Source organism: Accipiter gentilis, chromosome 4, assembly GCF_929443795.1.
Source record: "Accipiter gentilis chromosome 4, bAccGen1.1, whole genome shotgun sequence".
Taxonomy (NCBI): domain Eukaryota; kingdom Metazoa; phylum Chordata; class Aves; order Accipitriformes; family Accipitridae; genus Astur; species Astur gentilis.
The window spans coordinates 15,311,969-15,324,083 of NC_064883.1; the positions used below are offsets into that span (position 1 = coordinate 15,311,969).

Here is a 12,115-nt window from a genome sequence, read left to right on the forward strand (position 1 = left end):
TTGGTTTTTGTTTCTATACTTAATCTGCTCTAAGCATATATAGCTGCTCTTCTTCCCAAGGGTTAACAAAGACTCACTTAGGCATGGAAAACAGTTTGTACATCATACTGTGTATAATAAACATGATTTTGTGAAAAGATGGAGTATCATTTTGAAAGCAGTACCACAGCGGAAGTGAAGTATCATAGGAGAAAAATAGGAAGTATGTAGAAATTTAGGTGTAGTATCCCTGTATGCCTGTATGAAAAATCCAGTACAGTACAGGTAAATATTTCAAAAGAATGTTGTGGATGTACAAAACGGAGAGCAGTAAAAAAGCAAGGTGGCTGAAATAATGACAGGAAAGCTGGCTAACTTAATTTGTTTCTGTGTGTTTTTAAAAATCTTTTTAAACTTTCAATCACTCTAATTGGTAAATGAATAAACATATTTCTATACTTTATATATATATATGGACATAGATACACATGTATGAACAAGGTATTTTAGAAATCCTGTCTGCAATTAACACTTGACTACATAAACGCGAGCCTTGCCTTGGTTTTTTTAGAACTACATTTTTAACCCTACTTGCTTTTATACATGGAGGAGCAAAAGCACAGTTTAGAAAGGATTTAACTCTTACTTATTGTAACAATGGAGCCCGTGTAAATCGTGCCAGTCATTTCTGTACTTACTTACTATGAAGATGTAATAATATCGATCCCTACGTATCTGTCTCATTACATATTTCTGTTCTATAGTGACAATGTATTTTTGCTCTAGCCTTTTATATCCTATCTGAAAATGCAGTAACACTTTCTATCAACCCTAATTTTGGGCCTGATCTAGAGTCCATAGCAATGAAATAAGAATCTTCTTGTTGTTTAAGAGACTTTGGACTGGGCTTCTCAAGGCAGAGCGCCCACAGCTCACAAAAGCTGTGGGATCTAGTAACGACAGCTTATGTAATGCGCTTTCAGAAAGGGAAAATGTTTTGATGCCAATACGTCAGCGGAATATATGGAAGTAGGTAAGAAAGGAGCCTGAGCTGCTGCGGGGAGTGGGAGGGAGGAAGGGTCCCTCCTGGGTGGGGATGGCAGGCGGGCGTGAGAACAATGCAGGGTGGGTGCAGGGGGACAACAATGGTGGGGGGACAGGGCGGAAGGCGAGGAAACAGGGGGAGCTGAAACAATGCGGCGGGGGGGACATCTCGGCTGGGAGCTGGGAGCCCTGCGTGGGTGTACGCGAGACTGGGAATACGCTTCGCAAACAATGACATTAACAGTGCTGGCAGGGCTACAGCCTCAGGCTGAGAACTGGACCAGAGCGGGAGGCTATTCCTGCATTTTAAAATAAAAATAATTGCCTTCAAGTGTTAGAAAATCACTAGCCTGGCTGTACTTTCACTGGAGTCAGTGGTAAAATTCCCACTGGCAGAGAAGGGAGTAGGGTCAGCTCCGTGCTCTCTAAAGCAATTGCACGTATTTCCCTTCTTGCAGCAACTTTGCATTTACTCTTGTCTGTTTTTCTGTATTTTGAGGAGATTACATACATTGAAATGAATCTCGCCAGCAGTTTTAGAATTTAGAATTTAGACCAATTCTGTCTGTATGTAATGTAGTTGAGGAAACTGCATAAGAAAATGCTGCTGTTGCCTTAAGAAGGTCAGTGCTGAGCTAATCTATAAATGTTAATTTACTCTTCTTCAGGTTACAGAAATACTGTTCGCTATTAGATCTGTGCTGCTTAGCAGGGAACTGATGCAACATTGTAGGAAATCACTCTAAATGGAGATTTTAGCTTAACCAACACTCTTTTCTCTGGTCAAGCAATGATGAAATCCGTAGCACGGCAACACAGCTGTGAAAGTCAGCTGCTTTGGAAGTTGCTAAGGAAATTTAAGTGTAGGAGATGGTTTTAAAAAGTAAAACGTAAACTCCTGAAAAATACCTTTGCACTTTGAGGAGCCAGGGCACTGGAACAGTCTGTAGTACAAGCGGACAAAACACACCCTTGCGCTAGAAAGTAACAGGGCCTGGTGATTCAGGCTTGGATCCTAGAGCAAAGTTAAAAATTAATAGCACATGTATATCCCAGGAAATTCAAGCTGTGTGGGCTTATGTGTGGAGATGTAAATAATAGCACTAATTGTTTCAAACTGGAAAATAAAATTCAGATACATTTTGCAGGTGTTTCTTAATACTTGATATAATTTTGATACAAAGAATCATCATCATCATCATCATCATCATCACGTAGCTTTTCCTGTCTCCAAGCAGTAATTTGATAACTCAAGCCCCTGGCTTTTTACTACCTTATTTCATGTTGTCCATGCTGTAATTGGATTGTCCATTCTGATATCTGAATAAATAGTCTGAATCATCAACAGATTTTAAAGTTTATTCTGTAGCAGAAACTCTACGATACAATATCAAGTTTTTACCCAGCACTTGGGAAGCTATTTTTTCCTCTTCACTATATGTGTGTAATAGCTATTATCATAAACTGAAGTTATACAGCAACAAGAGGAAGTATTTTTAGGTGTGATCTCATTTTGCAAAGGATAGAGTTATTCTAAGTATGTGCTTGTATTTTCCATTGTTTGCAGTAGCCACTAAAAAGTTAGAAAATAAAATGTTTCACCACTTATTCCAGCATTCTTCTGGGCCTGATCCAAAAGCTGTGGCAGTCAATGGGAGTACTTGGTTAGCCACTGCTTTTTCTCCTGGTATTTTAATGACTTTATAAATCAATGTAACTTTTCACTTTGTTTCAGTTAAAAACACCCGTTATGGCTGTACTACTAAGAAAAGTAAGCTGTAAAATCGCAGGTTTTACTTTAACTTTTTTTCAGGGAAGGATATGTGTGGGTTTGAGGGATTTTTACCAGATATTTTAATCTAGCATGTATGGATTACTCCTCAAGTTTCCTCTCCAGGTGCAGAGTCCTTGCAGAGTTACTGCTGCTAGAAAGGGGGATTCAGCGGTCCCAGAGCAGTGCCGAGCCCTAGCCGTGGTGCAGCACACCCCTCCCCACGCCCTGGCCTCGCGGTTACTCCTGTTGCAGACATATGACAACGGCAGTAAGGAATTTGGAGGCTCTGTAAACTAATTTCTTCAGCAGCCACACCTTTTAATCAGGGGAGGAAATCTAGAGACTTCCAGATCCATGCAAAAACAAGAGGGACGCACTTGTTTGGAGCCCAGGTCCCGGCTGCGGGGCAGCAGGGGGTTTCATGGCCGGCTCTGGTGTGGGGGCCTCTGCCGGGCCCAGAGGCACCCCAACTTTGAGCGGGGCCCTCGGCAGTGGCTGTGCTCTCAACCCCGTGCCCCAACGTGCGATAGTGGGGAACCGTGAAACTCTGGTCCTCTGTGTAAGGGAGTAGTTTTTCACCTACGCTTCCCGGGGGATTGCATCCTGCAGAGCAGTGTGGTTTTCTGTCAGCCAGAGGACCATCCACTCCTCTTTCAGGCCCTGGAAGAAGCTGACCAAGTCTGGCAGCCAGCAGGTATAGGGAGCCTGTCTCTTTTTAACGGCAGCTTCCAACACCTCTTCTTTTGTTCTCCTTTACTGCTGGGGAATTTCCATTGCTTCAGTGTCCCTCCCCTCAGACAACCTGGGAGAAGCGCGTTTCCTTCAGCAGGGCCAACCTCCGCAGCAGCTGCATTGTTCTGCCAGGGCCACAGCGGCCCATGTCAGCCGCTCGCCCCCATTGTCCGTTGGCGGCTTCCAGCTGCCCTGGGGGATACGTGACATGGTCCCTGTCAGCGCAAGGCCGAGCCAATATGAGCTGATGGTTTGAGTTATGTGCAGAGGTCGTAAAATAGACCTCAACTGATAAGTATGTCCTCGGCAGATTCCCCAGCTGCTACATAAAATTTTGAGTTAATGGTGTGTCTCTTAATAATTCTGAATTTATTTATGGTGGATGAGCAATAAGCCTTGTACTGCAGCAGGCATATTCTGGAGCAATAGACTCCAAGCTTCTCACATTCTCCCACCCCACAGGACTGACCTTTTGTCCAAGGCCAGCTTCTGAAGGGTCAGAGGGCAAAGAACAGACCCTGAAAACTCACTTCAGCTTTGTCCCTCAATAAGCCATGCCTCAGATCTGTGGCAAAATGTCTCGCCTGAGGATGTTGAGGAGGTTTTCTTTCTAAGATGTCCAAGAATTGGAAACTTTGTGAACTCTTCATCTCTCGTTTCGCAGAATTTTTAAAAAAGGGGGTTTCTCTTAGCCATGACTTACATTGCTTCTGTCTCTTCTCCCAGGAAGCATCTTTTCTTACAGTTTCATGGAACAACTTCTTCAGCAGCAGAGTTGACTTCAGAGGCGTCTGGCTGCTCTTTCCTACACCGTGCTGCAGTTCACTACCCACTCAGTTCTGGAAAAAACGTCCTGCACGGAGACTATGTGCATAAGATCACTGAAACAGTCCATGTTAAAAAACAGGGTTGTGTTGGGTTTCTTTCTTAAACGATTCAACTCAGTTCAGTAGTCATGGGTCAGCTTAGCCATGGGGCAGGACATGTGGTCCTGCCCAGTGGCCAAGTACATAAGCAACACAACCTAGCCTTGCTAGCACAGAATCTAGGGGTTAAACTGGAGACTTCAGAGAGAGCAGAGAGGATTTTCTGCATCAGTAGTGCACAGACAGGTAATTCGTTCTTTTATAAGGAGACAGAGTGGATAAATTGGGGAAGGTAATGTCTCAAGATTCATGCCATTAAAATGACTCAAATGGGCAACAGTAAAACCCAGTCCTATTCTTTCTGCTAATTATATACATAATCTGCAATAATAATCCCAATATGTTAACACTTTCGACACCTGTGCAATGCTATGTTCACTGTTGAACAAGGAGATGAGTTTGAACTTGCAAGCTTGTTAAAGGAAAAGACAGCAGGGCTCAAAGTCTCTTCACCATCTACATTTATTGCTCATTTTTGGAGGATGTATTGGAATCATACGATTGTGCTATATTTATTTATCTGACCCATTCCTGCCTTTGAAGTGCTCCTTTCATCTGCAATTTATAATGTGCTTGTCTGAAGTCAGTATATTAGAATGGACTTGTTAAGTAGATTTTATATTAAGAATTGATAGTATATTGAAATAATTTTGGATTTAAAGGATTTCAGATTTATGGGAAATTCATTATAATAAAATGATGTCTGACTTTTGTTATTGGGAACATGGTCAGAGACACAAGGTTTTCCTTTCAGGAAAATCTGTATTCCCCTAGAAATACAGTAAATGACAATGTATTTTTATATGCCAAAGGCTCCATCCAGAGGGCAGGGGTAGAGGATTGGGTGGTGGTGGTTTTTTAGGCTTGTCCTTGCATGTGGGAAAATGCCACGGTTTACCTGGCTAGAAATTCAGTACCATATTGATTATCCAGCATGAAACAAATTTAATTCCACCCCAGTGAAAGATAGAAAACTTTGGGAACTGTCAAGTGACTGAATGAGGCTCTGCTCTTTTTCTTGTCACAGCTTGTGTTGATTGCAAAGGGAATTGATACCCAGTGATTAAGAGAAAAATATTCTCTTCTTGTGAATTTTAGAGAAAACATTTTTTGCCATTCTGTCGGTTGTTTTTTTTATTTTTTGAACAGGCTTGGGAGAGCAGGATGTTAAAATGCTGACTCTGCTTGCCTCACAAAAATAGCAAAAGCAATAGCTGGTTATCATATTTTCTGTTCTATCTTCTGATTGATTCTGGTCTAATACCTGCAGACAGCATAACATGAATTGAAAATAAATAGAGAGTTCATGTGTTTATGATTCATTCCTTGCCTTCCAAATCCACTGTAAGTAAACTACATCATTTGTTATTCCTATACACTTGTTTTTATAACTATGTCTTTTACCTTTCTCTTACTTTTCAAAATTAAGAGGTGCTCCTTTACCACATGTCATGTAATTTTCTGAGTGGACACTGAATTTGTAGGCGGCCATGGTCAATCTTAGCAAACCAAAATGTTGCCATTCCTTCTGACATTTAAGTGTATATTTTGGTTGAGAAAGTTCACCTGAAAACTACCTCAGCTGCAATTGGGCTTCCTGACGTGGAGTGGTCTAGGGTCCCGTAAAATTATAGGAGCCTGCTTGTATTGTTTTCAGGTTGTTATTGTTCATAATAAGTTCCTGTTGTTTAAAAGACTGATTTCTTGTATACTGGCAAGAATCATGTCCTGATAGGAGGTGAGGTTGACTCATTTAGTCTGCTAAATTTATTGTGGCACATGCAGATATCACAAGCCCCTTCCTGTTCTACTTTAGAAGCTGTGAGATAGTAAGTGACTTTCTGAAAAATCTCCATAACCTGAAGAGCTCAGAAGATGGAAATAAGAGGAAATCTACTACAGAGTTTTTACTTAATTTTAATTTCTGAATATCCAAAAGAGGTTTATGGGTGAATAGATTTTATACATATGTGAAATGCCAGAGGTTATTAAGAATGATGGTAGTAACAAATCTGCCAACAGGTTGGACAGCAGACAAAGTGGTTGGCCATGGATTTTTGGCTCTTTAGAAGTGCTGTAGGATGTGCTCTGGAGTGGGAATATGACGTAGTGGGCGGTAGGACAGGGCTCATTGCTATAGGTGAGGAATTAAACTCCATGGTATGGGTTAAACATCTAGTCCAGGAAGACATAAGCGGCTTATCTTTGGATGATGGAAGGGTATCAGGAGAAAAGTCGTTATACACATGCCATGATTCTTGTAGGTTTTCTGTAAATATCTGGTAATTGCTTTTCTTTGCCACAGGATGCTAGGAGAGATGGATCTCTGTGGTTGTTACGAATTAGGCCTTGATATGAGTATAAAAGCAATCTTTGAAAAATTTTTTTTGACTATGCCAGAGACAATGTATCTTTTAAATATCATGAAATACGTATTCATGAAAGCGTGAGCTGACACTATTATGACAGTTTTTATACCAAAAATTCAGATGGTAATTCCATCTCCTCTCAGCACTGTTTATCTTTTCTCAAGCTCCCACCATGAAGAGATCTGGCAAACTCCCCAGTACAAAATGAAAAAGAAACCATATTCTTCCATTTTCCTTGTTACTAGTCTTTTCTTATGGTTGGGAAAGGGGCCAGCACAAGGTTAATACTTCTCTTAAGTATCACTCAAATCCTGCTTTGAGGATTTACACAGTACATTGGCGTTCTCAAGGCTCTCTATATAGATATGCATTAGCTAGAGGTACGTATGAGTGTCTGGAGGGTAGAATCTCATCTTTTTCCTACCTGCAGTGCCTGGATTGTTCCTGATTGCACAGACTGGCTCTGCTTCCACAAAAGCAAGTTTGTAACATGCTTTTACAGTAAAACATTAGAAAATGTAAAATAAATATCCTTAAATATTCAAAACCTTGGGGAAAATCTCTGCTCTTTTTCATCTAAATTTTTCTTTAAGGTGGTAAAACCTAAACTTTCTGAGGCTTGAAATGAATTCCGAAAGTCATTTGTGAAATGACTCTCTTCTGAGATCCCCAGGAAATGTGCACAGAGTGTGGATTAAACAGGTGGTTGTAATGAAGAAACTGATACATTGCACACATGACTGTTGTGATTACAGTCATGCTTCTGACTAATAAACTAATCTGATACAAGTGTCATTGCACATGAACAACATAAAACAGTATCTTATGGGATGAAGTGGGAGAAGAAAGTTTGTTATAAATTAGCATGGGTTGACCATTCAAAAAGTCGGCTGTCTTCACACATTTGTATCCTTGGCTAGTGCTGCCCTCTAGTCCGTGTGTATGCATTTTAAACAGGAAAAAAAATAATCCCTTTTTAGTCTGAGTGAGTAGAGACATGAGTATGAAAGCATCTAACTCACTGTGCGAAGAAACAGTTCATTTGACATACTTTTCCAAGTGTGTTGCTGAAAACCAATGCAATGGTGCATAACACTTGTACTTCTTAAGATGTTATAGAGCATAAAGTAAAATTAGAATTATCCAAGTTTTGAAGTGAACCTTTTTGCAGTGTGGGAAAGGAGAAACTAGTTCTTCCGCAATAGTTTAAAGATTTTATTTTTATGGAGTTTTACCTGAAAAAAAGGTTTGAAATAGTTCTATTATACACTATTTGACCTCTTAAATATTATGGAACTGCCTTCAATAGAGTGACTTCATAAGTTGAAGAAAGAGACTGTATGTTTGGAAGTTCAACTACTTGTTCATGGAGAGAAGTCCAACTATGTCCGTCTTCTCTTCCTTTTTTGTTTCTGCTTACACTTTGAATATGTATCTTATGCTAGAAACTTATATTTAGAGTAAGTGAAAAACCCACCTGAGAATATATATTCTTGTTCGCCTTCACCTAATTTTAAGCCATGTTATTACTTATGTCAGCTAAAGGCTTCTTACTAAATTGGAGGGAAACATAAAAATGCTCGCTAATATCTATTTCCTGAATAAGTAGCACACAAATCACTTCATCCAGGCTCATTTTAAACATTTATTTCCTAAACCAATTGCAGTGACTTTGGAGATGCTAGCTCTTGGTTTCTCATACAGCAGTTTTGCACACTGCCTTGCTAGAGGGCTTTGTCCTGGGCTGGAGGGATGTTCAAAGAGGGGCAAGGTTCATTTTTTTGTCCCTTTCATGTTTGGCCAATCTATTCAAATCAGCAGATCAGCAATAAAAGGTACCAAATGTAACAACAGTTTTTAATTTGTGATATGAAAATGTGATTGTAAGGAATTAGATTTAGAGTAAAAAGTACACATCATATAATTTGTCAAACAGCAGCAATGGTAATTATTTTTTGTCACTAAGTTTTAAAGTAGAAGCAGAGGCCTAGAGAAATAAAAGGCATTGTTAAAACAGATGGCCCATTGAGATGCTTGTGCTTTTTCTGTTACAAAAAGAAGTTGTTTTTCTCCTGCTGTGCTAGTAAAAATTGCCTGGTCATTATTGCTCAGTTTGTCAGTCTGTATAGTTTTAGCATGGAAAAAGAAATGCACAGAACACTATCTCTCTGCATCACTGCTCAGAAGCAGCACTTTAGCTAATAGGCACTATGAAGACCTATAGTACTCTGCAATTTCAGATAGTTCTTTTGAAATTTCTTTTCAAACTGTGCAGAATTTAGCTTTGGAGCACCTTCACAGCCTACCTGCAGGGAAAGGTAAGGTGGCTCTTGGAGCATGTATGCGGTTCTGTGGCTGGGGGATGCAAAGCAGGGACATGGATGCAGCTCTTCTCCTGGGGAGATGGGCTGCTCTGAAGGGCTTGGGCTCACACTTTTCTTCTTTAGCGGGACATTGCTAAAAACTCCCATTTCCGGAGTAATAGGACCAAGGTCGTATCAGAAGTATCATTGCTATTCCCATTTCTTCCATGCTTTTTATGCAAATTTTTCAAATTTTTCTGCATTTTAAATACAGTTTTCTAGTGTGTATCCATCAATACATGTGTATTTTATGCATGTATGCATAGAATTTTTTTTTAATTATATTTGGTATCAGGTTATGTGACTGACTGAAATATTTCCAAGTGTGTATGTACAATCGATCCTTATCAGAATTAGCTAAAATAAAAAAAAAAAAAGAAAGAAAGAAAAAAAGATTGTTCATTGCTAATTGCACACTCAGTTTTACTCACTGATGGGCACTCCTTGCAAAGAATAGGTGCATGATTACTTGCAAATTTGAAAAGGATATTGGTTTTTTGCTATAAGAAATTTAAAATGATATTTTAAAGCAGACTAAAAGTGCATTCCACCCCAACCCCCAAACGGTGAGCTGTTCCTTTCAGGATATTACTCAGATTTCTAGAAGCTGGATGTCTGCAATCGTTTTCTTTGCATGCTAAAAATCTAGTGAGGCCATTACCATTTCAAATACTTTATTATACATTTCAAGATTGGCAATTAACATTTAAAGTGTGTTTGGAGCACACAAAACATTATTGTGTCTGGACAATGTTCTTTACATGTATGTTTCCTTCAATGCGTCTTTATTGCCTTAATGAAGGTATTTAAACTGCCAAAAATGCTTTTTGAGTGTAGGAATAGCAGTCTTTTCCACATCACACTCTATCTAAATTGATAGCATGCTGGTGGAAGATGTAACTTAATAAAAATCACTAACCAGATTTTTTTCCTTTTTTCTTTTTTTAATAGCTAATATTATCAGTAAATCCTTTTTTTTTGGCATAACTTCTCTTTTTTTCCAACCAAAGATATTTAAATAACCTACAGTATTTTTCAGTTAGTTTTTCTCAAGAATCAGTAATTGTCAAACCTGAATAAAGTCAGTGTGGTTAAATATTTTAAAAGTAAAATAACTTTTTTAATCTTAATGAAGAAATGCTCTAAACAGAATGTAAACATTCTGTTGCAAGAAGATATCTACAGTGTTCTCATCTGTAAAGCTGTATGAAAGATGTATCTTAAATAAGAATGACTCAGTTGTTACAGTATTCATAGTTGGAGTTTGTAAAGCACTTGGATTTGAGCATTGGATGTTGGCCTCTGGGCTACTTATTTTAAGGGCTAAATGGGAACTGAAATATTCTGAAAATTTCTTTCTGTTGCTGGCATGCAAAGATTGTGACTAATCAAATCATGTTGGTATGTATGCATGGGGAAGTGCAAGGTTTTGTAGGGTCCAGGAGGAGGACTTGTGATTCTATCTAGTGATTAACTTCCCAGAAACTCTTTTAAACTTGTCTTCTGAAAAATTCATGAACATGCTTAGCTTCTCTGATGAGGACAAGTATCTGACAGTCATTACGCAGAATATCACTAAAATGGACAGGGTATTGCTTCAGACAATTTAGAGCAACCTGGGCATGTGACCTTGTAAAACACAGGTGAGATTTTCCCTTGCTGCTTTTAACCTTAATAAAATTAGGATAATTCCTTTCTATTTAATGAACATACATCACAAATATCACTGTCTTTCTAAGCATATCTTGCCATTTTGTAGTTGTAAGTTCAGCTGTGCAAAGTTCTTGCTAAGACTCTCAGACTGTAATAACACTATGGCATGCGACATGTTTTCACAAGGAATCATTTCAGAAATCAGTGATGTCAGGTTCATGCCTTCCATCAACTGGAAACTGGCCTATTAAATTGAGACAGAAGGCGGCATAATTTTTTTTATTTTACAGCACAGAGGTGTAAAGAAAGTATATGCTTTATTTGTGCATCGGGTACTTTACATGCTTTTATGTTTTCTTTTATTGTCTTTTAAATTATAGTCACTAGTAACAGTTATGGATGCTGAGATCCTGAAAAGTTTGTAGTCATAAAAATAAAATCTTATGGGTTTTTTTCAGTAAGATAACCTATAGTGTGTTACAGAAATAAAAGTAAAAGGAGTTTTTCACTCCAAACTGTCTTTTAATTTAATATATTTTTGACTTGAAATTACCTTCTGTTTAAAAGAAGAAAGAAATTAAAAAACAAAGAAAAAAGGAACTGTTCCTGAGTTGTGTTGTGGTTTAACCCCAGCCACCAACTAAGCACCATGCAGCCGCTCACTCACTCCCCCCCATCCAGTGGGATGGGGGAGAAAATTGGGAAGAGAAGTAAAACTCCTGGGTTGAGATAAGAATGGTTTAATAGAACAGAAAAGAAGAAACTAATAATGATAATGATAACACTAATGAAATGACAACAGCAGTAATAAAAGGATTGGAATGTACAAATGATGCGCAGGGCAATAGCTCACCACCCGCCGACCGACACCCAGCCAGTCCCTGAGTGGCGATTCCCTGCCCCCACTTCCCAGTTCCTATACAAGATGGGACGTCCCATGGTATGGAATACACCGTTGGCCAGTTTGGGTCAGGTGCCCTGGCTGTGTCCTGTGTCAGCTTCTTGTGCCCCTCCAGCTTTCTCGCTGGCTGGGCATCAGAAGCTGAAAAATCCTTGATTATAGTCTAAACGCTACTGAGCAACAACTGAAAACATCAGCGTTATCAACATTCTTCACATACTGAACTCAAAACATAGCACTGTACCAGCTACTAGGAAGACAGTTAACTCTATCCCAGCTGAAACCAGGACAGTAGTTTTTTGTTGCCTAGAAGTGATGTGAGCCAGGAATGAGTCAATCCGTCAAAGCCAACTCTCAAGTCCTTCGCACTTTTT

General features: G+C 39.2%; 1 protein-coding gene across 3 annotated transcripts in view; it reads left to right on the forward strand.

Moving 5' to 3' along the window:
* AGMO (alkylglycerol monooxygenase) overlaps positions 1-12,115 on the forward strand; it is a 202,078-nt gene that overhangs the window by 20,467 nt on the left and 169,496 nt on the right. The gene's annotated exons all lie outside the window — the stretch shown is intronic.